The following is a 27,259-nucleotide window of genomic DNA, read 5'->3' on the forward strand; positions in this document are numbered from 1 at the left end:
TGCTATGGTTACAGCAGTGGGATAAGGCAGATGCAGCAATTCCTTATCCTGGGATGGAGCCGACAGCTGCAAGGGGAATGGGCTTTAACAACATGTGTGAAAACAAATATTTAAGTTACAATTGTTGTAGCTGGTACTATGGAGAATTAGAGGGGATCTGAGCCTAGACCAGGAGGCCTGGGAAGGCAGTGATGTCTAGACTGACTTAAAGAGTGAATCAGGATGGGTCAGCAGGGATGAGGTTCCAGGCAGAGGGAACAGCTTGTGTATGGGACCTGAGTGTGATGGGTTCCCTGGAAACTTCGCCAAGTACCAGGAGTAATGAGGATGGAGAACAGCTCCGAGTAATACAGGAGAGTTTGGCAGAGGCCAGGTGATGCAGGCAGTGCCAGGATGTGGGCTTTGTTTTCCTAAGAGCAGTGGGCAGTCACTGTATTCTGTAAGACAGTGACATGATCAGATGTGCATTTTAAAAAGAGAGTTTGGAAGGGGATTGTAGTTGTCCAGATGAGTGATAACGGTGGCTTGCACAACAGTGGTGGCAGCAGGAATGGAAAGAAGATGTGTCAGACTTCAGCTGTGATTTGGAAGTAGAATTTGGAAATAGAGTTCGATATTTCTTTGTATTCGGAGGTGAGGGAGAAAAAGGATCGAGGACAACTTCCTGGATTTGGCTGGAGTGGTTGGGTGGCAATGTGAACTGAGATTGGGAAACTGAGGGAGGAGCCCTCAGATTATTTTTTTGGTAGCTCTGCACCCTCTGTCCTTTGTTGTAATGATTTCACAGCATTTGTGTTTGAACCAAAGATACAAAAGAACTGAGGCCAGCTATTAGTGGCACTGCTTAGATTAGAAGTCTAGCATTCTGGGCAGCCTGGGTGGCTCAGCGGTTTAAGTGCCTGCCTTCTGCCCAGGGAGTGATCCTGGAATCCCAGGATCGACTCCCATATCGGGCTCCCTGCATGGAGCCTGCTTCCCCTCTGCCTGTGTCTCTGCCTCTCTCTCTCTGTCTATCATGAATACATAAATAAAATCTTAAAAAAAAAAAGAAGTCTAGCATTCTGAAGCTGGGCTTGGCCTCCTTCTGTGACCCACATGGGGTTTCTATTTCATTGCTGGAGACAGGGTGGACTGGATCTGGGCCATCTTTGTGACCACCTCGAGCTCTTGAGCCTTGTACACAGAGGATGCTCAAAAATGAGGTCTTCTATAGCCTGTATATCTGGTACTCTGCCGTGGGGAAGAGGATCTGAGGCACAGGTCCCTGCCCTCAAGAATCTTATTGGTGTGTGGTCTATGGAGAAATAGGGCCCTCCAGGTAATAGGCTGGGCCTCCTCATCAAAACAGAAGACCTTAGGCCATTTGTACATGCCAGCAGTACTCCCCACCCGTGGAAAACCACAAGAAGCACAGAGTATAGTATAGATCATAGCAGACACATGTGTGTCCCTGAGGGCATCCCATCTCCTCACGCCCCGATGATTCCATCACCAGGGCATGCACTCCGAGACCTTAGAGAAGAGGGGGCCTTGCCTCTACTCTGTGGAACCACACCCTCAGCGCCAGCAGAGATCTGAGTATGCTTGCAGCAAGAAGAGGGGGCTGGGCAGGGTTGTGTGCCTTGCATTTATTATATTTTTCATGGCTAAATATTCTTTCTTTTACGGAAAACCCTAAGGAAAATTAACTACTTAAAAAAAATTGGTTGGATTTTTAGCCTAGCTCCTTACTGCTCTTACAAAGTGCATGAACACATTATGGCTTGGGATGAGAAGTCTTGCTGGCTCATCAGGAAGCTGGGTGTGAGAAGGCTGGGCCTGGACAAAGGCCATTTCAGACCAGAGTTATCAGCTTTGCCTGTCACTATTGCTGCTGGGTAGCATCTTCGTGTACTCCGGCTCCCATCTGGCCGATGGTATCATCAGGGCTGTGACAGGATGGCCTAGGAAGGGCCTAGGGTTACCCGGGGTGGGGGTGGGGGGCAGGTCCCAGTAGGGGTCAAAGGTGGGGATCATATCTCTTCATTATCTGATGGAAAAGGGGACACCCTTTCTTCAAAACCAGAAACTCAGAACCACCATCACTGTCATGACTTCTTGTTTCTAAGATTTATTTTTACATTTCTGAACAAATGGAAAGATAGCATGCTTATTGATGGGAAAACAGTATGATAATATGTACGTTTAGTGCATTAGCAATTCATATCCCAACAGAGCTTTAGATTGTTTTAATAGATTCCGTTTTTTTCAAGTGATTTTAGGTAGCAAAATTGAGTAGAAAATTGAGCACTCTTTTGGGGCACCTGGCTGGCTCAGTTGGTTAAGGGTCTGACTCTTGATATCAGCTCGGGTCTTCTTCTTTTCTTCTTTTCTTTTCTTTCTTCTCCTCCTCCTCTTTCTTCTTCTTCTTCTTCTTCTTCTTTCTTCTTCTTTTATTTTTATTTTTTTTAAATTTTTATTTATTTATGATAGTCACAGAGAGAGAGAGGCAGAGACACAGGCAGAGGGAGAAGCAGGCTCCATGCACCGGGAGCCCGATGTGGGATTCGATCCCGGGTCTCCAGGATCACGCCCTGGGCCAAAGGCAGGCGCCAAACCACTGCGCAACCCAGGGATCCCTTCTTCTTCTTTGAAAGTAACTCCACATACCCTGTGTAGAGCCCAATATGAGACTTGAACTCACAACCTTGAGATCGGGACCTCAGCCGAGATCAAGAGTTGGACACTTTGACTGAGCCACCCAGCCACCTCATCAGCTTAGGTCTTGATCACAGGGTCATGAGTTCAGGACTCAAGTTGGGCTCTATGTGGGGGATGGAGCCCACTTTAAAAAAGCAAAAGAGGGATCCTTGGGTGGCGCAGCGGTTTGGCACCTGCCTTTGGCCCAGGGCGTGATCCTGGAGATCTGGGATCGAATCCCACGTCGGGCTCCCGGTGCATGGAGCCTGCTTCTCCCTCTGCCTATGTCTCTGCCTCTCTCTCTCTGTGTGTGTGTGTGATGACTATCATAAATAAATAAAAATTTAAAAAATTAAAAAAAATAAAAAAGCAAAAGAAAATAGAGCACCCCCCAATATCATCTATCCCTTGCCCCAGCATACACACAGCTTCCTGCATTATCAATGTCCCCCACCAGAAAAAAAATGAGGATATTTTATTATAGAAAAAGCATCCCAAGAAATAGGATTTCATAAACACTGGTAGGTGAACAAATACAACTTTAAAAGCAAATACAAAGTAAAGAGGCTTTTGCGACAATCATGACCCTGTCCTGACACATCATTATCATCAGTCTATAGTTCACGTTATGGCTTATGCTTTGTGTCATACATTCCATGGGTTTTGACAAATGTATAATAACATGTATCCACCATTACAGTATTAAACAGAGTATTTCCACTACCTTAAACTCACCTATCATCCCATGCCATATATATTTTTAAATGCATATAATGGCCTTAGGCTAGAGAGAAAATAAAACCTGATTGATATTCATTCTAAATGCTCTTTTGAGCTTTTGCGGCTTTTATGAAGTTAACACTTTATGCTATTTCCTATTCTGTTTTTCTCAGCATTACTTCATACGAGGATATTCATATATTGACTTGGTTCACATGCTATTTCTAATAGTTCTAGAACATGCCATGGTCTAAATAGTTGATAGCTCACTCTAGTCATTTGTTATTATTTTTATACTATATTATCTTGCAGAATAGATTTAGAAGTAGATCAGAATATGATTCATATACGCATCGATATAATATGAATAACAACAATGCATTTTGTAAAGGTTGGCTCACTGGACATAAACTTGAAGTCCGGCCTCTAGCCAGGGTCCTATCTAGCAGCCCCTGAGACAGAGTGTTCCATTTCTCTTTTCATGTCTGTGAAGGGAAAAGACCCTAGAATGTCCAGAGGGGACTTAATTACACACAGGCTGCAACTTGGATAGAAAGTTCTATCCAATGCACAATACAAATCTCCTTGAATTTAAGCTTTCCACTTTGTTCTCAGAAGGGTGGACAGTTTTTCTTGCCTGTATAGGGTGTCCCTGTGCAAATCAGGAGAGTGTGATGCGTAACAGGAATCATGAATCATTTCCATATGCTAATATTCTGCTGGACAATGTCCTGGGCTTTTTGTGAATTCTCATGAAATCCCAAGCAACCCTCTGAGGTAGGTACTACTATGATTTCCATTTTACAAATGAGAAGAGAGTCCACTCAACCCCAGCTTATAAAAATTATTCCTTATTATATTTGTTTCCTATTTGGAATTTCAAAGTACTTCCCTCCCCCCAGCCCAATACCCTACTGATTAAAAATGAAGCAATGAAAAGCTGCCTGCGTGACTGTGCACGGGTTGCTTGCTGGGAGCCTGGGGTCTCTGGGTTCATCTGCTTACTTAATTCTTCTAATACCTCTGGGAGGCAGTTATTATTACTCATTTAATATGGGAGGAAATTGAAACTCAGAGAAGTGAAGACACTTGCCCAAGGTCATGCCAGAAAGGAGTAGGGCCAGACCTACAGCCCAAGTCTAACTCCAAGGTCTTGGGCTTTGGGCTCTGCCTCCTGTCCCTTCTAAATGTCTCTGGGTCTGTATCAGCTACACAGTTCTTAGGTGTTTGTTTGTTTGTTTTAACTATTTTCTGCCTCCTAGAAGCTGGGAGGCCTGAAAGCCCCTCTCTGTCCTTGTGGCTGGCTCCCATGGTCTTGAAGAGTCAGAGAAGACCAGAGCAGCTTTTAAACCCAAGACCCTGGGTGAGGTTGAGGTGAGAGGGGCCGGGCCATCAGGGTGAGGGCAGAGGGGAAGGATCTGGCTCTCACAGCCCATGAGGAACTTCTCTATCACTTCCTGCAAATAACAGAAGTAGACATGCAGAAGGATTTGTGGTGGCAACAGAGGAGGACAGAGAACCAAAACTGTCCCCCCTGGCAGCCAGTGGGTTTGCAGTTTGAGCCTGTCCCAGTCCCCTAGATTGGAGGTGTGTGAGTGTAATCCCGGCTTTGGTGTTTGTGGGGTCTGAACCTGAAATCTCGGCCCTACCATCTACTGGCTGTGTGCAACTGGGCCAATGCCGGGCCTGCCCGCATGTAGTATGCTCCCTCCTGTATAAAATAGAGATATTAATTTTTACAACAGCATCTGTAGCAGCGCCAGCATGTAAGGTGGTGTGCCAGGAGCCCAGTGCCTACCCCAAATGGAGTCCAGTAGAGCTTTTTACTCTCCCCTTCCTTTGCTGCCTTCCTTGTCCTCTGGTCCCGGAGTGAGTGTGGAGTGTCACTTTGTAACCCTCTGGGGTCACCTCTGCAGCTTCCTGTCCCTCAGACCCCCAACTCGAACCTGCTGCCCAAGTGACACCTGAGCTCCCCTGGAGAAGGACTAGGGAGCCAAGAAACCCAAGCCAAACCCTGGCTTCCTGGGCAAGAGCCCTGGCCACTCCCAGCTTTGGCCCAGACCCTCCACCTGGTCCTCCCCTCCCCTTTGTCCCTGCTGTCAACAATGACTCACAGATCAAAGGACATCCCAGCAGGGATCCTTACCTTGGGTAACTTCAGGGTCGGGAGCTCTGGAAATTGGAAGCAAACCTGTGTGTTCATACTTCTCTGGTATTAGAATCCTCGGGGATTCCTATGTCTCCGGATAGATTTGAGATGGGATAGTGTGTTCTAGAACCTTTCTTTGAACTTAGCAACTTGCAACTTGAGTGGGAAAAGTCTGGTCCCAACCACAAAAGGGAGTGAACCAGAGATGAAGAATCCACCTCTTCCCTGAGGGAGGGAATTCGTAGGGGAGGGCAGACCTTTGGCTTAGACCCAACAGAACCATTCATAGTCTTTCTATTTGGCTCATTCATTCATTCATTCATTCATTCCATCAGTCAGCATTTACCATTACCTACAATGTGCTTGGCTTTGCACTAATACTGAACATCAGTGTTCTGATGTCTAAAGTGTGTTCCTATAGACCAGCCTCATTAGAATCCTTTGGGTTAAAAATATAGACCCCTGCACCTGGGCCACCGAGGGCATTGCCTGGGACTGTGCATTTTAAACAGGCTTCCTGGGCTCATTAAACAAGTTGAGAGCCATTGCTAGATCCTGGCATCTTTCCTAGCCCTTGCCATTGGTACGCCTGAGGTCCCGGCACTGTGCCTGCACTCAAAGAGTGTTGGTTGGCCTGAAAACATGGTCCCAACCTTCCCTCTTCCTTTGTTCCCCTTGCCCTCCTTCCCCTGCCAGCCCTGTGAGGGAGAGGGAGGGAAGAGCTGCCCGCCCTATCCGCCCACCACAGCCTGGGCACCAGGGGTGCAGTCTCGGGCAGATTGTGAACCCCAACGGCAGAGACCCTGTCTCAGCCTGCACTGCTCCGTCCTCGCTGGGCAAAGATCTGATAGTACCAATTAACGTCAACAAGGCTCCCTCGCCGCCCGGGCCTGTCCTGAGGCTTTGCTAATTAATGCCTCCATGGTCCCTTGGGTCCCTGGAATGAGAGGTTTGGGGAGTCCTGGAGAAACTGAATGGTTTCAATCCAAAAGGATCTTTCCTCCCAAGCAAGCATAAGGAGACTGGGACTGGCTTTGGCAGTGGCATGGGAAATGGGATCTAGAACAATATAATTTTTTTAAAGATTTTATGTATTTATTAATGAGAGACACATACAGAGAGGCAGAGACACAGGCAGAAAGAGAAGCAGGGAACCCAACATGGCACTGGATCCTGGGACTCCAGGATCACACCCTGAGCCAAAGGCAGATGCCCAACCACTGAGCCTCCCAGGCGGCCCTAACAGCTAACATTTCTTGAGCACTCCACATGTCAGGCACTGGCCCAGAGGCTTTACATATGGCATCCCACTTAATACCCACTTGTACTCCAGGAGATAGGTACTAAGACATCCCCAATTTTACAGAGGAGCACAGTGAGATACAGTGTTCTGTCCAAGGTCAAATAGCTAGTCCAAGGTCACAAGGGGGCTCAACCCGGAGCCATCTGACTCTGAAGTCTGAGCCCCTGCTCTTGCATTCCAGGGCTTCCACACTCACAGCCCTCTGGGTTCCCACCCTAGCCACTGCCTCTTGCCCACAGCCAGACAGACGTTCACTCTCTGTTGGGTTCCACAGACGGGCTGGCAGAGGGAGATGTCCATACTGCTATGGCCTTTAGATCCCTCTCCTAGCTGTGACTTTGGATGTGATCATGCACTTCCTATTCCTGCAAAGGGTGCCGCCACAGGGCGGGTGGGGTAGGGCAGGGACAGGTCCTTCCCCTCTTCAGGGTCAAGAACCTATAGGACAATCAACACCCTGTGCCCCCTAGGGCAGAGTTGGTCTCCCTGCTGGGGAGATGCCTCCTGCCTCCCGGAAGAGTGTGAGGGTGGGTTAAGCAGCTGGGGCATCATACATACAGGGCCAGGGTCTTGCCCTAGGAGCCTGTCTCCAGCATGACTCTGGGGTAACTTGGAACTGACACCAGATTTCTAGAAACTGGGGGGGGGGGGTGTCTCTGGATAGTTGATGGTGTTGGCCCACCTCTGTGGGCAAATGCTGCAGCCCCGGGTTGGGTAGTACAGCAGGGACAGTAGAGGCAGCCCCAAGTTTGAGCTGTGCCTCTACCACTTTCTAGCCGTGGGACTTTGGGTAAGTGAGCAACCGCTGAGACTTAGAGCCCCGGTTCTTCATCAGAAATGGGTGTAATAATTCCTATATCATCAGGTCGTGGCGAGAACTAAATGAAGTGCCGCATTCAGTGCCCTGGGCTCCCACTCCACACCCCTGCCTCCTGGTCAGGGCCGGGTATTCACCTCCACAGCCGGGCAGGGGGCAGAGGTGTGAGCAGAGGGGAAAGTCCACGGAGCGGGAGGTCTTGGCTGCACAGGGAGAGCTACCTGGTGAGTGCCGGCCCCGCAGTTTTTCTGTAGGTGTTTGAGCCTCTGGCAACATTGCCCCATATTTATTCATTAGGGACTATGCAGGCCAGTTTGGAGTGACGCTCAGAGACCCCAGGGAGAGGCACTGAAATCCAGAAATAATTCCAGGGCATCTCAGGGGCACTCCTGCTCCCCGTTTCCCCTCCTCCTCACCCCTCCTCCCCCAGGCGGCCTCCAGCACACCCTCCCACCTCCTCCCCCCACCCTGCCGTCCACATCTGGATTCAACTAGGGAACAACAGGCTTTCTGTGAAGGCCTCCACCTTCTTCTGTGCACCCCCACCCTTCTCCAGTTCAGAACTTTCGTTCTCACGGTGGGGAGGGGAGGAAGGGGTCGGAGAGCTGAGACATCTCTTTTCCCAAACCTCTGGTGTTGGGGTAAAGCCTGCACAAGGCCCCTATCCCTCCCTGTGGTCCGGATTCTGACCATTCCCTGTTGCTCAAGCTTTGCCAAGGGGCCAGAAGCCCTGGTTCAGAGCTGGGGCTGGCAGTCTGCAGGCACAAGGGGGAGACGCCAAGTCCCTGGGGGGCCGGGGAGGGGGCCTCCACCCCACTCCCTAGGCCAGGGAGCGAGGCCACCCCTCCCCACCAGAGAAGTCCTGCTGGGCTCCTGGAGACCAGACAGTAAATTAGAATGTGGCACTCACTGTTGAAGGCAGCTGTAACTCTCATTAAAGTGACATCAACCCCACCGCAGGAAGATGCTGTAAATCAGGGGAAGGGGGCATTCATCCAGGGAGAACCACAGAAGCAAAGAGAAAACCCCATAAACAGAGGAGACGTGGTGTCTGCAACTAATGGTGGGGCCCTGCCCACGGCCTCCACTGAAATGGGGGTGGGGAGGGGCTCCAGGTTCAGGGAGTGAGGTGGAGGTCTTGAGGCAGGCTCAAATCTAGCCAAGGGCACAGCCAAAGCCCTCCCTCTGGTTTTTTCTCCTCAGCCCTTTCTGCACATTCTCGGGCTGAGCCTGGTGCTGGCAGCAGAGCTGGCTTATGTCCCTGCAGGGGTGGGGGGGGGAGGCACTGTTGGGGACAGATCACTGTTCACGGGCTTTCTCGATGGTAAGAGGAGCAGCTGGCATTAGCTGTTAGAATTATTTCATGGGTTAAAAAAAAAAAAGAATTATTTCATGGGAAAGATAAGCTGGTGGCCAAACACTGGGCTTAGAGCTGGCCACCGGGCTTCAAATCCTGACCCGGCTTCAAATCCTGACCCAGAGACTTGTTGTAGGTCTTGGGGGGGTGGGCGAGGGTACCTTTGGAAGTCTATGCTTTTCGGCAGAAAAATGGAAACAGTCATCATACCACAGGGGCTTGGTGTAGGTAAACCTGTGGCAGTGTGTGGCTGTCTGAAGGTGCTGTTTGTCGAATGACTAAAAGAATCCACAAATCCCTGTAACCCCAGAGGCTGGTATTTCTTTCACATCCATTCCCTGCTGCCTGAGTCTGGTTCAGCCAGTAATTTGCTGAGACCCCTTGGGCAAGTTACTAATTTTGTATTGTTGTTGTTTTTCTCCCAAGACTTTGGGTTTTTTTTCCCTGGGATATGAAGTAGTTGTTAAGAGGTTGACTCTGGCTTGGATGGTACTGCATACAGTAGCATCACGCCTTAGCCCTGGGGTCTGTAGGGCTCAAGCCCTACAGGGTCTCTATGAATAATGGGCGTCATTCCAGAACCTTCCTCTGGAATCCTTCTGGACTCCCTCCTCCCCACCCACAACGGGACACTCTGCTGGGAGGTCACATTCAACCTCTTTGCTTTATAGACAGGGGAGTGGGGTGGGGGTGGGGTGGGGGGTGCTCCATTCTGAGGAAGGGTCAAAGCCACCAGGCTTGCCTGAAGGTTGAGTGAAGGAGAAAGAGTGGGCTGGGGAATTCCTGCATGTTCCTCTTTCACGGGCATCAGAATGACCTGGAGGGCCTGTGAAATGACAGAGGGGGTGAGGGGGCTCTTGCCAGAGTTCTGTTTCAGCAGGTCCGAGGTGGGGTCCAAGAAGGGCATTTCTAATCAGTTCTCAGGTGATGCCGACGCTGCTGGCGAGAGGGGTCTTGCCAGAATTCAGGCTCCCTTTCCTGTTACTGCTGCTCAGGTGAATGGGAAGGTGAGGCCAACTCCAAGATGCCACTGCACATGCTTCCGAGTCACCTGGGAGCCTCAGAGGCCAGCATCCACAGGTGCTCACGGAGCTGGCCTGGGTCCTCCAGTGGAACATGTGTTCTGAGCCTTCTGAGAGCTCCCCGGCCGCAGAGCGCACTGGGGTTGCAAATTCAACTTCCTGAGGGCCTCGCTCACTCCTTCCCACCAAAAAAAAGGTTAGTGATAAGGGAGGGTGGGGGGGAGAGAGAAAAAAGCAGGAATTAAATTGGGTGGAATGGTCTAGAAGAGCCGTTTAGCATGATGATAAGTTGAAAGGAAAGGCGGGACAGTCAGGCTCCTGAAACCCAGAAATGACGCTGGGCTTGGGGAAGGAAGGATGATTCACGTCTGCAGGGGGCCAGCTGGACGCAGAGCGGGTACAGGCGGCCCTGCTGATTTAAAGGTGCTTCTGGGGCACATCTCACTGCCAGGGAGGGAGGCTGATGGTGGGTGAATGTGGCCGCCCAGACTTCCTGAGGGTCAGGAGCAGGGGTGAGGTGAGGGAGGGCCAGGAGGGCCGCCGGCTTCACCAGCAGGACCTGACTCACCCACATGCAAAGCCTGGCTCACGAGAAGCACCCTAATGCCCCGCACCTGCCATCTCCTTTCTGGGCACCCCTGTACTGTTCTTCAATCTCTTGAGAAAGCCAGGCCCGAGGCCAAACCCCCCTCCAGGGACAGTGTCCAGGGGCTCAGGACCTGCTGCCTGCACACCAACCCCACTTCCCATCCTGCAATTAGTGGCGTCCAGGCCCTCTGGGGGTGCCGTGGCTATGGTGATCCATTTTCCTCACCCCCACGAAATGACACATGGCCTGCAACAGGAAGGGGTGAACTCGTGGGGGCACAGGAAAGAATTACTGGAATAGGGGCTGACTTTGAATTTATGGTGTGTGTGCTCACAATGTGACCCTAGTGCTGCAGCTTTTACAGCACTCCACCATTTGCATTACAGTATTTTGTGCTTCCCACAACCCCAAGAGGAAGGCAGAGAGGTTATTAGATCCAATTTAAAAATGACAAATATGGGGCACCTCAGTGGTTGAGTGTCTACCTTCGGCTCAGGCTGTGATCCTGGGGTCCTGGGATGGAGTCCCAAGAGGAGCCTGCTTCTCCCTCTGCCTATGTGTCTGCCTCTCTCTGTATGTCTCTCATGAATAAATAAATAAAATCTTTTTTTAAAAATGACAAATATGAGGGTACGAGGCACCTGGGTGGCTCAGTCAGTTGAGCATCTGACCCTTGATTTCGGCTCAGGTCCCTCATGTACCCAGTGGTCTTGGGGTCTGGGATAGAGCCCTGTGTCAGGCTCTGCACTCAGTAGGGAGTCTGCTGGTGATTCCCTCCCTCCCTCTGCCTCTGTCCCTCCTTCCTTCAAATCAATCAATCTTTGTTTTTTTTTTTTTAAAGATTTATTTATTTGAGAGAGAGAGACAGAGACAGAGATAGTGACAGCACAAGCAGAAGGAGAGGGAGAAGCAGGCTCCCAGCTGAGCAGGGAGCCTGATGTGGGGATCGATCCCAGGACCCTGAGATCAATAAATAAACCTTTGAAAAAGTAAAAATGAGAAAAATGGGAGTAAAAAGAAATGAAAGAACTTGCCCAAAGCAGCACACCTAAGTAAGAATTGGGCCCCAGCAGGAATGGCCGGCTGCTCATTCCCATTCGGCTTCTCTCCTACAAGGGAATTTAACTCCCTCTTGGAAACTGATGTTATGCTCGGGGTAGGAAGAGAGAGGCGGGAGGCTGTAGTCTGTAGTCGTGGGTGCTGGGGTGCAGGGCCCAGAGCCCCCCTCCAGGCTGGAGGCCCTGGTTGGGAGGCTCACAGCTCTGGGCCTGCAGAACCACCTCAGCTGGAGGGAGCTGTGTGGCCGAACGTTAGGACTCCTCCCGAACTGGGGTGGGGGGCGGGGGGGGATAGTTTCCATCTAAAGACAGGTTGACGTGGAGTATGAGGCTGGGCCCCTTGCCACGGGTGGGACATCTCTGCAGGCCACTCAGCTCCAGAAGGCCCCGCTGGTGGGCTTGGCCCAGTCCCACTTCCTTCTGTCCCCACACGGGGTGGGGGGCGGTCATCCCAGCAGCACCCCAGTATTTCTGAGATGCATTTCCTGGGAACTTCAGGCAGAAGAAGGGAGCTAACATCAGCGGGATGTTCTTTCTTTCTTTCTTTCTTTCTTTCTTTCTTTCTTTCTTTCTTTCTTCTTTCTTTCTTTCTACATTGCTTCATTTAATAAATCTATGAAATAAACATTTTTGGTTTTTAATCATTGAGGAAAGGTTAAAGAAGTCCAGACCAAGTCGTATCTGGCAAAGCTGGGACTCTCACTCAGATCCACGGTGACTTTGAGGATGCCCTCTTCCCACTGTATGGGAAGTGGGGAAGACCCTTGACCCTGACCTGTGGGGTTTAAGACCACGTTCAGGCAGGGATGTGAGCACCCATGGGAGGGGCGCTCATGAGTCAGGTGCAGGTGGGGGACGCAAGGGGGCGGGGAACAGTGGCCATATGTGTTGGTCTCTGGCGGCCAAGGGGGCAGCAGGCAGCTCGGGTGGAAGGAGACCTCAGGCTGGCCACGGATCCTGGAGCCAGAGCCGCAAACACCTCCAGCCTGGGCCAGCGGCAGCCACAGCAGCAAACCCCGAATCTCCTCCCTAGGGCCCTGTGTGGTGGGGACTGCTGGCTCTGCATCTCCCCAGGGCACACGAAGGTCACCCATGCTCCAGCTGGTTGGCAAGAGCCAGACAACCCTGTCCCAGTGAGGGGAAGGGGAGCCTGAGCATCTCTGGCCCTCACAGAGCTGAGGACTTGCCCCCTGCCTGGACCCTGGGGCCAGATCTGATTGCAGTCAGGGAGGGAAGGGGGAGTTCAAGGTCACTTTGCTACCTGCAGTGATGACCCCCTCTCCTGTCTTACAGATTTTCCCTTAGGCCCCAGCGCCCTGAACATTCTGGCCCCTTCCTGAACTTTTGTCTCTTGAGGCCTGGGTCCAGTTGGAGAGCCGTCCCCTTGAGGGGTGATGGCCTGAAATGGCATAAGGGGAAGAGCAGCAGACAAGACCCTGGTTCTGGTGGGTTTTCTTAGCATGAATTGCCATCCTCTGTCAAGCTGTGGCATCAGTTTGGAAAGAGGCTCATCTGAGCCGCCTTATCCCCCTGAAGATTCTGAATACATACTTACCAGTTCACATTAGTAGAAACAAACATAACTCTGTGTCTTTTCCTATTCATCAGGTCCTTCGACTGTGAACCTGAGCTGTAGGCAATGCAACCTTCCCCATCAAGATTAAGGAGCAAGTGTCTGAAAGTAGCACCTGCTGTATATACCCTCGGGAGTTAGAAATCTCTGTTCCCTCACGTACCCAGCAAAGCACCCCTCACCTCCGGAACTGAGACTGAGTACCTTGAAATGAAATGGCAGGCCCGGGTCAGGGGCTGGGGAGTGGGGTTTGCCTGCGATAGGTCTTCCCCCAGGAGAGAACAGCAGCAAGTCTCTTTCCAGGGCTGGGCCCTGCTTTCCTCACCAGGTGGGGAATGTTCTTTCAGCCACAAAGGAGGTACATCTGTGACTGCTGTCTTTTTCTTTTCTTTAAAAAAAAAAAAAAAAAGTCTTTGTGAGAAAAATCCTGTGGTTTTACTTGTTTTCTCTGAGTGGTTTGTTAGTTGAGGTGTTTGCATGCTGAGCAACACACACTAATATTTTTCCTCCTTAGCAAAACATTAATTATCCCACCCGGTAACCTTTCTCTTGGGCGTTTTTTTTTTTTTCTTTACCACCCCCTAAGCTGTGGGGCACTGAGCAATTTCTGTATTTCCTATCATCTCTGCAAGCTGACTGGTGTGTTGAAGGAGAGAGCTGTCCTCCTTGGCTGGGCGCAGGTCTGCCTCCTGGGTGCAGGCCGCTCTCCCAGCGCTGCTCACGCCGGGTGGAGCCATCTGTTTACCACCTCTCTCGTCCCCCCACACCCCCCACAAGGCTGTGAACACACTTCTGGATTCCCAACCCCCGGAATGGTGCCTGGCACATAGCAGCGGCTCTACAAAGGGTTGCTGCCGAAGCAGGTGCATGAATGACATGGAAGGCGCTGCAGAAGAAAGGATGAGGAGCCAGGGGGGTACATGAGCCTCCCCTGTGGCACCCCCAGCACCCCCCCCCCGCCCTTCTGTATAAGGAGCGGTTGTAGGCTCAATTTGGGTCCTTTGCTCTTCCTGGCACTTGGTGAGTCCCATGCTGTGTGCCCATCTACAGCCATTCTCAGCTGCCAGCCAGGCGGAGGGTTCATGGGGAGCCCGGTCCCCCCCTTCCCCAGCCTCCTTTCAGCTGAGGGTTCAAATGGGGCAGAGGAGATAATTCAGATCCTGGAGTCTGGGGATGGAGCCACTGGGGAGCAAGTGCAGAGCTTAGCAATCACTCAGCATCGGCCACTTCCCATCTCCCAGGTTAAAGATGAGACCCCTAAGGCCCGGAGAGCAGAGATGTCTGGTTCCTGGCTACCTAGCTCCTAGCTGGAGCGATGGGGCTGGAACTCAGGCCCAGCAGTCGGGGAAACAAGAGTAGGGGTGGGTGGGTTTCTATTCCCTGCCGCTGCCACTTCCCTGCCTCCAGGAAAGGAGGGAATGGCACCTTCCCCAGGTGTGCTGCACAAGCTCCTGTCTCCTGCCTTATCTGATCCCCGTGGCTTCCCTCTGAAGCAGGCAGTCCGGTGATGGTTGGCTCCATTTCACAGATGCGGACACTGGGGTGCAGAAAGTGAGAGTGACCTGCCCAAGGAAGCAGAGCTGGCCAGCGGCAGAGGCGGGGCTGGTGTTCGGTTCTCAGAGTCCACAGCTTGTGCCCCCCCACCACTCCGTCTCTCCGATGGAGTCCCTTCTGCTGCTCTACCCCTCCATCCTGGAGCCCCAGGGCACCCGACTCCACCTGGCTGCAGCAGATACCAGATGCTCTGCTCTGGTAGGTGTCCTGGGAGGTAAGACCAGAAGGCAGGATCCCGCCTCCGGCCCACGGCCAGGCCTCTGCCTCCCCCTGCAGCCTCTCTGTGGGTCCTGGAGCTCCCTGCTCTAGGACTGGGAGTCTTCAGAGGGCTCCAGCTGGGGTGCGAGGGGTGGTATCAGGGAGCTCGGCACACACCACACAGTAGGCTAATGTGCTGGATGCCGGGGAGTGCCCACCCGCACCTCCAGGCCTCCCTAGGTGGTGTTGGCTGACGTAAAACCTCCCTCCAGGGATCCCCGGGGGGCTCAGTGGTTTAGCGCCGTCTTCAGCCTTCAGCCCAGGGCATGATCCTGGAGTCCCTGGATCAAGTCCCACATAGGGCTCCCTGCATGGAGGATGCTTCTCCCTCTGTCTGTGTCTCTGTTCCTCTCTCTCTCTCTCTGTGTCTCTCATGAATAAATAAATAAAATCTTTTTAAAAAAACCCTCCCTCCAACAGGACAAATTTTACAAAAGAAAACCATCCCCTAACATCCTACCTCGGGAAAGCGGGAAAGCGGGCAGGTAGCTAGCTCACAAGGGCTTCTCTTTCAGCTCCCACCTACCCTTCGGCCCTGAACTTGAGGGAGCTATTCCCTAGCAGCAGTGAGCCCTGGGCACTGGCTTAGTCTCCACTCAGAACTTCCCAGGACAGGGTGAGTGATTAACACACTTCCTTTTTGGGCACGTGCACCCCTACTCCTCGTGTGCTCTAGATAAAGGCACCCAAGTGGCTGCTCCGTATAAATGTGTTTTCTCCAAGATAAGACTTTTGCCTTATAACCTGCCCTCCTCTAAGATTGGTTCTTGTTGCCTGGTCTCAGGAGCCAAGAGAGAGAAGATGATCTGAGCTTGTCTTGTTTATTGACGATCTGGTCTGTCTGGCCCACCCCTACACCATCAGCCATAATGCCATAATAGGTCTGTGTATAAACTAGTGCTAAGGTCATATACTGGGATCCTGTTACTATATAGCTTACCTACCAGTGAGCTGCCTCTAAAACCCAGATGCTGCACAGTCAAAGGAATTTTGCACTTTCAATAGCTGGCCCAGGGGCCTGTGGGTCTGTTCTCATCAGTGTCCTGCTTGCAAACCCACTGGTTCTCCACTAGGGTTGTGCTCGGGCGCCTCATTCCTCACCTTGGCCCTCAAAGCTTGGCCCCATCTTCCTGGACCTGCCAGGTTGATTCTCTTCCTCCCTTTCTACCTTCCTTCCATTATTTATTTATTTATCTATCTATCTATTTATTTATTTATTTATTTATTTATTTATTTAATCATGAGAGACACAGAGAGAGAGGCAGAGACACAGGCAGAGGGAGAAGCAGGCTCACTGCGGGGAGCCCGACGTGGGACTCCATCCTGGGACTCTGGGATCACAATCTGAGCCTAAGGCAGACGCTCCACCACTGAGCCACCCAGGTGTCCCATTCCTTCCACTATTTAAAGAGCTCCAGTGCAGCCCGGGTGGCTCAGCGGTTTAGCGCCACCTTCAGCTTAGGGCATGATCCTGGAGACCAGAGATCGAGTCCTGCATCGGGCTCCCTGCATGGAGCCTGCTTCTCCCTCTGCCTGGGTCTCTGCCTCTCTCTCTGTGTGTGTCTCTCACGAATAAATAAGAAAAATCTTAAAAAAAAAAAAAAAGGAAAAGGAAATTTTAAAAAAATAAATAAAGAGCTCCAGCTGGCTCCAGACCCTGTTCTAAATGCAGTGGACTTCCTTTCACTTATCTTACATGACGGGGTGGAGCCAGATAAAAGCAGATATTCAAAGAAGTCAGGTAAATTCAGGTAAGCGCTGTGAGTTCAGCGAAAAGAGTGATGTGGGGTGGTGGGAATGATGCTGAATTCTTCACCCCACCCCCAGGACCTGCACAGGTAAGTACCTCCCAGAAGGCCCGCCCACATTCACCTCCAGACTTTATCTGCCATCTGGCAGTGCACACAGTGGCTTTCAGACAGTCTGAGTCCCCTCGGGCAGCTGAGCTCTAAGCTCCCCTAGGGTAGAGAAATCATCTCCAGCTCTATGCCTTTCACTTGCCCAGCACATGCCAGGGGCAGAGTAACTGCTGGGAAAATGCAAAAGGATCTCTCCTACCTCATCAGAGCCCAGAGCACACAGGGCCCAGCCCCAGGTCATAGGCTGAGAAGAGAGCCACTTTGGTCCCCTGGAAAGGGGGGAGGGCATCGTTAAATGAGAAATTTCATCCCAGGGTTGGGGTTGGGGTGGAGGATTTAAACCAATCCAAGTAATTCTCCAACAGGAACAAGTCAAATTCTTTTAAACTTTTAAATAGTTTGCTTTGACAAGGAGCCTAAGAGTATCATGCCTATTCCTTGGCTTGGAAAGGTCTGGAACTACGCATGGGAGTGGGGGAAATTTTTCCTGTCTCTGTATTTTGATGAAGAGTAGGGGCTGCGTGTGTGGGATCGCTGCATGGGGGAGGTGGGGGTGCACTTTGCTGGATCCTATTGTTGAGTCTGTGCGCAGCGGGAGTCTGTGTGGTATCTGTGACTGTGTCTGAAATATTGGCATAGGATGCGTGTGTGGTTGGGTGCGTGGGGGTGATAGCGCATGGCTGGTGCGCGTGCGTATGTGCCGCGTGTGCTGTGGAGGGTATGGAGGTATGCTCCTGTGATCTTCCAGAAGGCAGTGGGACACTTGCCCAGGGCCCCGAGAGGTCCTCTGCACCCTTACAGAGAGAGGGCCCTGGAGAGGTGGGGCACCAGTGGTCTGGGATCTTGGGGTCCCTTGCAGCTGGGACTTTACTCTCCTGGGTGGTAGTTGGGGCTTTATAAAGGATTAGCAGCCACCAGAGCCTCCCCTCTCTGTGGGCCTTTTGGGTGACACCCTTGCCGCTTCAGCTTTCCTTTATGATCCCTTCGTTTTGAAGCCCTCTCTTCAGCACCGTCCCCAATCCCTATCCTACTGCCCAGAGCAGACACCAAAATATTTCTGTTTCCTCTGGAAAAATCCTGGGAGGTCTGTTTATGGCTTCAGCAGAGCAGCACACATCTGTGCACAGTTTAGCTGGGGCAGCTGGAAACTCAGGAACTGGAGTTTTCTGGAATTCAGAGCACACTGGGGCTTCCCTATCTCTGCACGACTGTCACGCAGCAGTGAGTTCTTGTTCAGATAGAGAGCCCTTTGCTGATCCCGGTCTGCACGCACCCACACTCGGGGACCCGACTTCCCAGTGACATACGAGGCCCAGGATGCACGAGCACACAGGTGTGCCAGCACATTCCGGGAATAATCTCGAGCATAGCTCCTTGGGGTATGGGGACCCACTTACACACACAGGGCTGGCACCCTGGGACCTGTCACACACGTGCAACGCCTCTATCTGCCAACGACGCTGATTCAGCGTCCCCACACGTGGACAGGCAACGCACACAGAAGGTGTGATTCACCTTCAGCCTCCTACGGAAACCCACCCTGGGCGGCCTCAGCTTCAGGCAACATCTGCCCCGTTGGGTAACAGGATAGGCCCGCCCTCCCCTGGAAGAGCCAGGTACTTTCGGGAGCCTGGGAATGCCCCTGTCCTTCCCTGTCCTCTGCTCCTTCCTTGATAGAGGCTGCCCTCACCTTCTCTTTGGCTCTGGGCACCTAGGATCTCCTCCTCAGTGGGTCAGCCTGAGATGTCCTCAGGCCCTGGGTGCCCAGGGCCTCGGTTGTCTCCTTACAAAGGACGCGGCGGGGTGGTGCTGGGGGGCTGCCAAGGCCCTTCTGCTCTGATGCTTTGCACCTTCTCAGCCTTGAGAGAATTTCCCCAGTCTAGGGCCAACTGGGCCAGGAACAGGCTACCTACCCTCCCAGGTCCCAGTGCTCAGGCCTCTGGGGAGGCAGGACTGCTGGGCTCTTGGGAGTACCCGAGATAGGGCCCGTGAGGAGCAGACTGGGGCCAGGGAAGGGGTCAGTGTTCCAGGAGCTGGCTGGGCAGGCAGAGGAAGGCCACTGTGTGCTGGGAGGCTAGGAGTCACCGCTGGACGTGCCAGAGGGGGCTGAAACCGGAGGAAGCTGCCCAGCTGTGCAAGGGTTAACCTGGGCTGGTGGTGGAAGGGACCAACCAGCCCTGCTGCTGGGACTTCAGATTATTCTGGAGGCCTGGAGGAGAGCTAGGAGGATGTAGGAGGGTGGCCGGCCTGAGTGAGCCCTCTGAGTTAGAGTGGCCAGCATTCCTGGTGACACCCTGGGGCGCTGCCTTTTCTGCTGACTCCTCCAGCTCCTGGGACTCCAGCTCCTCTTCTCTGCTTTTGCTTCCCAGTGCAGCCTACACCAGACACCCTGGTGGGCTGAGCTGGGACCTAAGTGCCTTCCTAGCGCCCCCAACCACCATGGGCCCCCTCCGCAGGGCAGGACGGGGGACCCGGGGCTCCCCTATCCTGACATGCCTCTTTTGTGTCTGCACCCTATATGTCTCCAGAAGTCTCGTGGGTTCTGGGGCCACTCCTCTCACCAGCCTTCCCCATCCCCCGCCTCCCCCCCCAGGACCGCATCTGTCCTCATCCCTGACCCCTCCTTCTGCTCCTTTCATTCCTTCAGGCCTGCTCTTGGATCTGCAGTTGCTGCCTCTTCTCCCTTAGCCAAACCAGGCCTCCAGATTCCAGCAAAGCTTCCCCAGTCAGGATAGGAATTTGCTCTTTAGGGCAGATGGGGTGGGGGAGGGGAGCAGGCGGAGGAAGGGGGAGAGGGTGAGTGGGAAAGAGAAAGTGGAAAGAAGCAAAAAGAACGGACTTTTACTTGGGCCTAGGAGGGAAGGAGGGATGGGCTTGGTGCGGTGGCAGGATGCCCAGTCTGGGGGTGGCCAGGGGAGCAGGTATGGAGAGAGCAAAGACAGAGCTGTGCTCCCCCAGGACCCCTTGCTTTGCTGGACACCCATTTTAAGGCCCCACCTTGCTGGGGGGTGGGCAGGGAACAAGACCCATGAACTTGGCCTCCCCAGTACAGTGTCCCAAACTCCTGATCTTCTCAAGCCGGACCATGGTGCTCCAGGGCTTCTGGTGTGGGGTGTCCCGGGCCTGGAGTGCTCTTCAACACCCCTGTCAGTACGCAGGGCAGTGTTGGTGTCCTCCAGGTCCAAAGAAATGTCTAACCTCGTGGGCCTTCCCAATCCCCCTTGGGGCCCTCCCTCTGCCTGCAAGTGCAGGCTGTACACAGACCCCACTCCTGTCTCCCTGCTCCCACAGCTTCCTGTCCATATTCACAGAAAATCACAGGGTTTTCTAACCTAACCATGGTTGGAAACCCTCTCAGAACGCCACTGGAAGCCTCCAGGTAGTCTACATTCTTCATTTCAGATTTGTGAGCTCCGGGGCAAGTAAGGCTTCTGCACCTTAGTTTTTTTTTTTTTTTTTTTTTTTTAATTTTATTCATTTGTTTATTTAAGAGAGAGAGAGAAAAAAAAGAGAGCACACATGTGCACACTCAAGCAGGAGGAGCTATAAAGGCAGAGGGAAAATCTCCAGCAGACTCCCTGCTGAGCCCAGAGCCCAAGGAGGGGCTCCATCCCAGGCTCCTGACATCATGGCCTGAGCCAAAACCAAGAGTCAGAAGCTTAACCAACTGAGCCACCCAGGCGCCCCCCTGCCCCTCAGTTTCTCAAGTGCAAACTGGAGTTTGCATTTAACTGCTCTTCCCCACCAGTAGGACCCTCGTGAGGTCACCATCTGCTGAGCACCCAGACTAGTGCACAACAGCAGGAGGCCTTGCTAAACACTAGTTCCCTTCTCCTTCTCCCAGCCTTTTGCTCTCCCAACACCATTGAAGCCAGAGCACAGCAAGCTGTCCCTATTGCCCTGGGACAAACTAACGATGGCCTTGAGTCAAGGGCAAAGTACAGGAGTTTGTGATTAACTCAGGAACACGACTGACTTCCAGCGGCCAGCTGCTGAGGGGTGGGGTGGGGAGGGGAGGGGAGGAGGTTGCTGAGGGAGAATGCAGGAAGGACAGTGGGAAATTCAGAAATCCACAGGGGACAGGAGGGCAGGGAAGGCTGAGGCCAAGGCCTCTCCAGCCACAGCCAGGGGCAGAGCGGTCTACAGCCCCACCTAGCCAGTTGGGGGCCTGTCTCGGAGCCCCTGTGAGCAGGCCCTGGATGCCCCCTCCTCTGCCCATTTCCTTGAGTTGTCTTTATTTCCTGAGCAAGGTCATCCTGGCTTGGGAGGGGAGGAGCTGCTCACCCTCTGGGCACTGGGTGGGGGTGTGGGGTGGGGAGGAGCCCAGAGCAGAGAAAGCACAGCACTCCCTGCAGAACCCCAGTGCTCACCCCCCCAACCCACCCCCCTTCCCATCGGGGAGCCCCTCCTCTGCCTCTAGGCCAACCTGCCCCAGAGGACAGGCCACCTCTGCACGACTGTCCTTGAGACCTGATATTCCACACGGTGGCAGCCTGGTCCAGCATGATCCTCCTGATTTCTACCTTGAATCCTTCCTGCAAATCCAGTGAAATCCTTCAGGTTTCCAGAAGGTATTCGTGATATCAAGTAAGCAGTTTGTCCTCCCTCCCTCCCTCCCTCCAGTGGCCCCTGCCAGGATAAACCAAACTCCAGGAAGATACTAGCCTGCCATCTCCACCCCTTCCACCAACTCTGGGGGGGGGCGGCGGGGGGCCCTCCCAGCCTCCTCCCCACCGGCCACATGGGAAAATCCCCAGTGAGCCCTTCCAGTCATGTGAACGGGGCCACGATTCAAAGGCAGTGGGCAAGAAGGAGGCCGCATGGAGCAGCCAGAAAGAACCAGCCCTTTGTGCTAGACTGGGGTCCGCGGGGGAAGAGTGCATTTTTGGCGTATTTAGAAAGATTTCTTTTTTATAATGAGCAGCAGAGGAGGAGAGGGGAGGGAGGGAGAGGCAGAGAGGCCCGAGGCGGGACTTGGGAGAAGAGAGGAGGGGTGGCAGGGTGGGAGCAGAACCGTGGACAGAGGGAGGGCTGGGCAGCTCCTGGGACAGATGGGACCACTGATGGTGATGGAGGGAGGTCCCCTGGAGAGAGAGGTGCTCCTTTGGGGGAGGCAGGGGGTGGATGAAATGAAGGTGCCAGGAAAGGATTTTACTTCCATTTTACGTGTGGGAAACCAGACTCACAGGGCCACCAGGCCACTGAGCTCTCCAGCACGCTGGGCCTGTGCTGGGTGCTTCGCAAAGCCCTGCCTCGACCAGTCCTCATGACTAGCAAAGGGGACCGATGGGAGCCCCAGGCTGTCAGGATCCCCACCTTCCAGGCGGAGAGCCAGAGACCTTGAGAATCAGGCTGTTAGCTGATTCCTGGCAGAGAGGCAGCCCGCTCAGAGCTCAGAAGCCCTGGATGGCTGAGCCACTGAGCTCCCGACGCTGCGGGGGAGGGGGGCATGACAGGGTACAACCCAGGGAAGAGAGCCCCAAGGCATGATACACATGATACACGAGCACACCTAGAGGCCGCAAGGCACATGTGCCGGCTGTAGAGCCACACCTGGGTCCTTCCTTCAGGGTCAGTTCAGAAGGTCCCTCGCAGCCTTTGACAGAGCACATTTCCCATTTGGGCAACCCACCCACCCCCTTCGGTAAAATTTTATTTTAGAGAGAAAGAGCATGCACAAGCAGGCAGAGCAAGAGGGGGAAGCAGTCTTCCTGCTGAGCAGGGGACCCCTTGCGGGGCTCGATCCCAGGACCCTGAGATCATGACCAGAGCTGAAGGCAGATGCTCAACCGACTGAGCCACCCAGGTGCCCCTGACTTCCTTTTTTTTTTTTTTTTAAGATTTATTTATTTGAGAGAGAGCACAAGTAGGAGGCACAGGGAGGGAGAGCGAACCTCAAGCAAACTCCGTGCTGAGCCCAACACGGGGCTCCATCTCAAAACCCCGAGATCATGACCTGAGCCAAACCCGAGTCAGATGCTCAACTGACTGAGCCACCCATTCGCCCCCATCTGACTCCTTTTGAGAGGAGACATTTTTTGCTTTCTTCAAATGCTCTGTGTCCCCAAGAGCCTAAAAAACACCCCCCTCCCTCTGTTCTCTGGAGAGCAGACAGGAACTAGTGTCTTCAGAACACTTGCCCCCATCACCATCACCATCACCCCCAAGGGGCCCTGGTTTTCACTTGGCTTGCTGCACTGTCAGTCCCGTTTACACATTTGTTTTACCCAGGGATCGCCTTTACTGGCCTCGGATAGCCTGGCACCTGGCCCTGCACAGGCCACAGCTGAGCTGTGGTCCAGGCGTTCCACAAATACTGAGGTCCCTGCATTCACAGGCATTTCTAGAGCGCAGACTTGGTACTTGGAGCACGCAAGGAGCTGGCAAATGAGGTATAGTCCCTGGCCTGGTGGAGCCCAACCTAGCTGGGGAGATGGATGAGCCAGGAGGATGATTGCAGGGGCCTGGGGAGGTGGCAGAGGAGTGGCAAGTCCCTGAGGGCTTCCTGGAGGAGGTGGGACAAAAGAGAGAATCTCAACTCCATCAAATTCTGGAGGATTCTGGTTTGCTATCCCCTTTTCTTTGCTTTTACCATCCATTTAAAAAAAAAGCAAACAAACCAATAGTTCATCCATATTGACATAAATTGTCAATTTATTTGCAAAAATCCTTAGTGCCTGCCTACTGTGTGTCAGGCATGGTGCTGGTGTCTGGGAATTCTCCAAGGACTATGGCATCCCGAAGCTCCCAAACCAGTGAGGGAGCTGACGAGCAGGCCGGCAATGACCTCACAGAGACCACTGCAGAGTGGGCGCCAGGGAAGTCCTCCCCCTGAACCCCCTCTCCCGTTGCCATTTACAGAGGTCACGGGGCAAGTAAGTGTGGGATCGGCGACCCCTCCTCGGTTCTCAGCTTCCCAGGCCCTGATCTGACTCTGACCAGCCTGGTCCCTGCAGGAGGAAGGGGCTCACGGCCTGGGGGTGACTGCTCCAGGGGCTGGCTCTTCTCCCAGGACGTGGGGACAGCGCACCTTGCCTCCCAGGCTCCGCGAGGAAGGAGGGGATGCTGCTTCCCCTCTTCCCCACAGGCAGGTGCAGCCCTGGGAAGGGCTTTGGAGGAGCAGCCGCACAGAGACCCCCTCCTACCCCTCCTGGGCTCCTTCCTCCTCCCGCCAGCATCCTGCCCGCCCCCTCCTCATCTTTCACCCCTCCAGTCTCCCCGCTCCCCTACTCCGTTACCTTTCCCCTCCCTCCTGGTGTCTCCCCCCTTTCATCTTCTCTCTTCCTCCTCCTCCTCCTTCAGCTTTGCTCCTTGGAGCTAATTGCTTGAGGGGTGAAGACCAGGTCGACTCCTGAACACTCGGATCCATCGCCATGGTGATGCTAATTCAAGCTGAGTTCAAAGGAAATTGTTCCAGTTAAAACTAACAAGCTGGAGCTGGGGCCCCAGGAAGGACCAGTGCCAGGAGGAGGGAGCCCTGAGCCCCAAGCCCCAGAAAAATAGGAAAAACACACCCCTTGCGGCTTCCTCCCTCACATTCACTCCTTCTGGGTCCTGCGGCCTCCAGACCTGCCCGAGTCCTGGAACACCTGAGGGGTCACTGCAGGCAGCTCCCCGCCTCAGGCCCGAGCCCCAGCCACCTGGAAAGCCCTCCCATAAAGTCCTTACACAACCTCCCTCAGCCTGTGGTTCTGGGCTTTGACCACCCTTGCCGGCCTGCCTAGAGAGTTCCTACCCAAGCACACAGGCCCCTCCCCCTGCTTCCCAACAAGCAAGGTGTGGACCAGACCTGGATTAACCAGTCCTCTGGAGGCACCAGCTCTGAGCTGCGGCTGCTCTAACACTCGGTGTCTCTAAACCCACGACCCACCGGCTGCCGGTGGTATCGTCACCCCTACTTTTTGGGTGTCTGGGGATGAGAAAGTTCACAGGGGGAGAACCACCCAGAGCTCCATCTGAGCTAGGCCAGGCCTGCCGGTTTAGGGAATGCCACCAGAGGCCTTGTACTGGGGGTGATGTCAAAACATAAAAGGGGAACCCTCGGTTCTGAAGTGCCACTGAATAGCCCTCTGGGCTTTCACGCAGTCCTCCTCCTGGGCCCCCAAAGCACCATGCCTGCACCTCCTTCCCTGCCAGCCCATGTCTGTTCCTCCCTCTCCTGGTCTGGGGCCCGCTCCCGTTTCTTCTTCAAGGACGGGAAGCATATCTTGTTTGTCTGTCTGTCGTACAGGATTGGCCCAGAGCGGGGGGCTGGCTGTCATCTCCCTGTGGGAATGCTGACTTGGATACCCAGGCTCTCAGGAGGGGGGTGTGAGTTGAGGTCCCCCAGATGAAGGGGACTCAAGCCTCCTGGCCTGGAGCTCAGTCTCACAGAGGCCAACTGAAGGCCTGCAGGAGGAGCCTTTCCTGGAGGACTTTGCGGTTCTAGGCCATGGGCAGAGGCCAACACCAGAATCCTGCCCCTGGCAATGCTCACCTCTCTACCCTGATCTTCGGGAAGACCTCACTCCCTTGCTCAAGCCTCAGGTGTTTTTCTTTACCCTGGAGTATCTAGTGATCCTTCCATGTACCAAAGAGATCCTTGTTGACCAGAAAAAAAAATTTTTTTTAAGATTTTGTTGAATTTATTCACGAGAGACAGAGAGAGGCAGAGACACAGGCAGAGGGAGAAGCAGCTCCCTGCAAGGAGCCTGATGCAGAACTCGATCTCAGACCCCAGGATCATGTCCTGAGCCGAAGGCAGATGCTCAACCGCTGAGCCAGCCAGGTGTCCCCAGGAGAAGAAATTTCTTGAAGGCAAAGCCTGCGTAATTGCTGGTAACACAGAGCACGGGGCCAGGAAGCTCATAGGAAAGTCCCATATTTAAAAGAATGAGTAACTTGGGGTCTGGCTGCCTCTGGGGCCAGGACACAGGGGTCAGAAGGCTTCAGATCTGCTCTCTCCTCAGATGTGCTGGGAAACCTTGGGAAGCCTCTTCACCCCTTTGTTCCTCAGTTTAAGTGTAACAAAAGGATGCCCATCCCTGAGCCACCTCACCCTCCCGACCACGGGAGGGGAGAGAGAGAGTCATAACGCTATAATGCGCAGCAGCTTCCTCACCAGCATCCGGACCAGCACACCTCCTGGGTGGGGGCTCCCGTTGTGGTGAAATGGGCTTCGTGCCTGGCCTGTGTCCTGCGTCCTACATACACTCTCTGGGGGAAGACCTCCCCACTCCACCCCCTAACTGTCCTGAAAGGAGAGTTCAGTGTCTCTGGATTACTGAGGCAAAACGCAAGCAGGAGGGAGGAAGTGACTCAGCACAGGGGCTGGAGGAGGCCCAGAGCCAGGCCTCCCACTCCCCCGACAGCTTGCACTGGCTTTGTACTGCCTTTCATCCCAGCATCTCAAAGCCCCTTTCAAGCTCAAGCAGCCCTGGGAGTTGGGTCATTATCTCAATTAACAGGAGAAAGCAGGGGCCCAAGCCTGGTGGAGGCAACTTTCCCCTGAATGAGGCCTTGACTGGGTACCCAGCAAACCCAGGACCTCCGAGGCCTAGGCTTCTGCCCCAGGCTCCAGGAGGCAGGGTGTTACAGAGGGAAGCAAAAGCCAGTCTGATTTCCCCCTTGCCTGTCCCTTCACAAAGAGGGAATCAAAGTCTTGCATGAGGACCCAGAGGCCTTTTGCAAGGCTGGATCTCCCAGCAGCCAGTGCAGTGGGCACCCCTGCCCATCTTTGTTGTTCTTGGTGATCATCGGCACAGCTGTGTTTTTGCAAGTGGGGGAGAGAGGGAGAGAGAGGGTCTGAGGTGGGTGCACAGCAGCATTAGGATTCTGGAAACAGGCTCAGCTATTTTGGGGGGAGATCTTCCATCCTGGGGAAATATTACCAAAGCCACAAGCCTTGGGGACCCTAAGCTGTTTTACCAGCAGGCCCCGCGGAGTTTCTCCTGTCACTGTTAGAACGTTCACTGAAGCAAATCAACCAATGCTTAGTGAGGCTCTTGTGAATCCAGCCCCAGACAAACAGATCAGAGTCTGGAGTCAGCTGTGCAATCCTGAGTAATTGGTTTAACCTCTCTGAACTTCAATTGCCTCGCAGGCTCCTTGGCTCAGCATCTAGAACCCAGGAGATCCCAGCTCCATGAATATTGCAAGAATTGCAGAGGATAGGGATTGGCAAGAACCTTCCTCATTTCCCCGCAGGCATGAAGCCCAGAGAGGTGATGTGGGAAGCTCCAGGTCACACAGCCAGGAGTAGAGCCAGGCTGCCAAGGAGAAGCCTTCAAAGGGTGTCCATTCTCACCCTTCTAGGCTTGGGGGAGGCAGCCTGCCTGCTTGC

The 27,259-nt window shown here is 53.5% G+C and overlaps 2 long non-coding RNA genes across 2 annotated transcripts; both read left to right on the forward strand.

The window, feature by feature from the left end:
* The first annotated feature begins 9,631 nt into the window (after positions 1-9,631).
* On the forward strand, positions 9,632-13,814 carry LOC118354832 (uncharacterized). The gene is made up of 3 exons (XR_007410630.1): positions 9,632-9,669; positions 10,021-10,243; positions 13,303-13,814. It is a non-coding gene; the product is annotated as an uncharacterized LOC118354832 (long non-coding RNA).
* A 7,530-nt stretch (positions 13,815-21,344) lies between these two features.
* Positions 21,345-25,551, forward strand: LOC112671190 (uncharacterized). Its single transcript, XR_004816117.2, has 3 exons — positions 21,345-21,525; positions 23,170-23,330; positions 23,634-25,551. It is a non-coding gene; the product is annotated as an uncharacterized LOC112671190 (long non-coding RNA).
* The last annotated feature ends 1,708 nt before the right edge of the window (positions 25,552-27,259 follow it).

Source organism: Canis lupus, chromosome 5 (assembly GCF_003254725.2).
Source record: "Canis lupus dingo isolate Sandy chromosome 5, ASM325472v2, whole genome shotgun sequence".
Taxonomy (NCBI): Eukaryota; Metazoa; Chordata; class Mammalia; order Carnivora; family Canidae; genus Canis; species Canis lupus.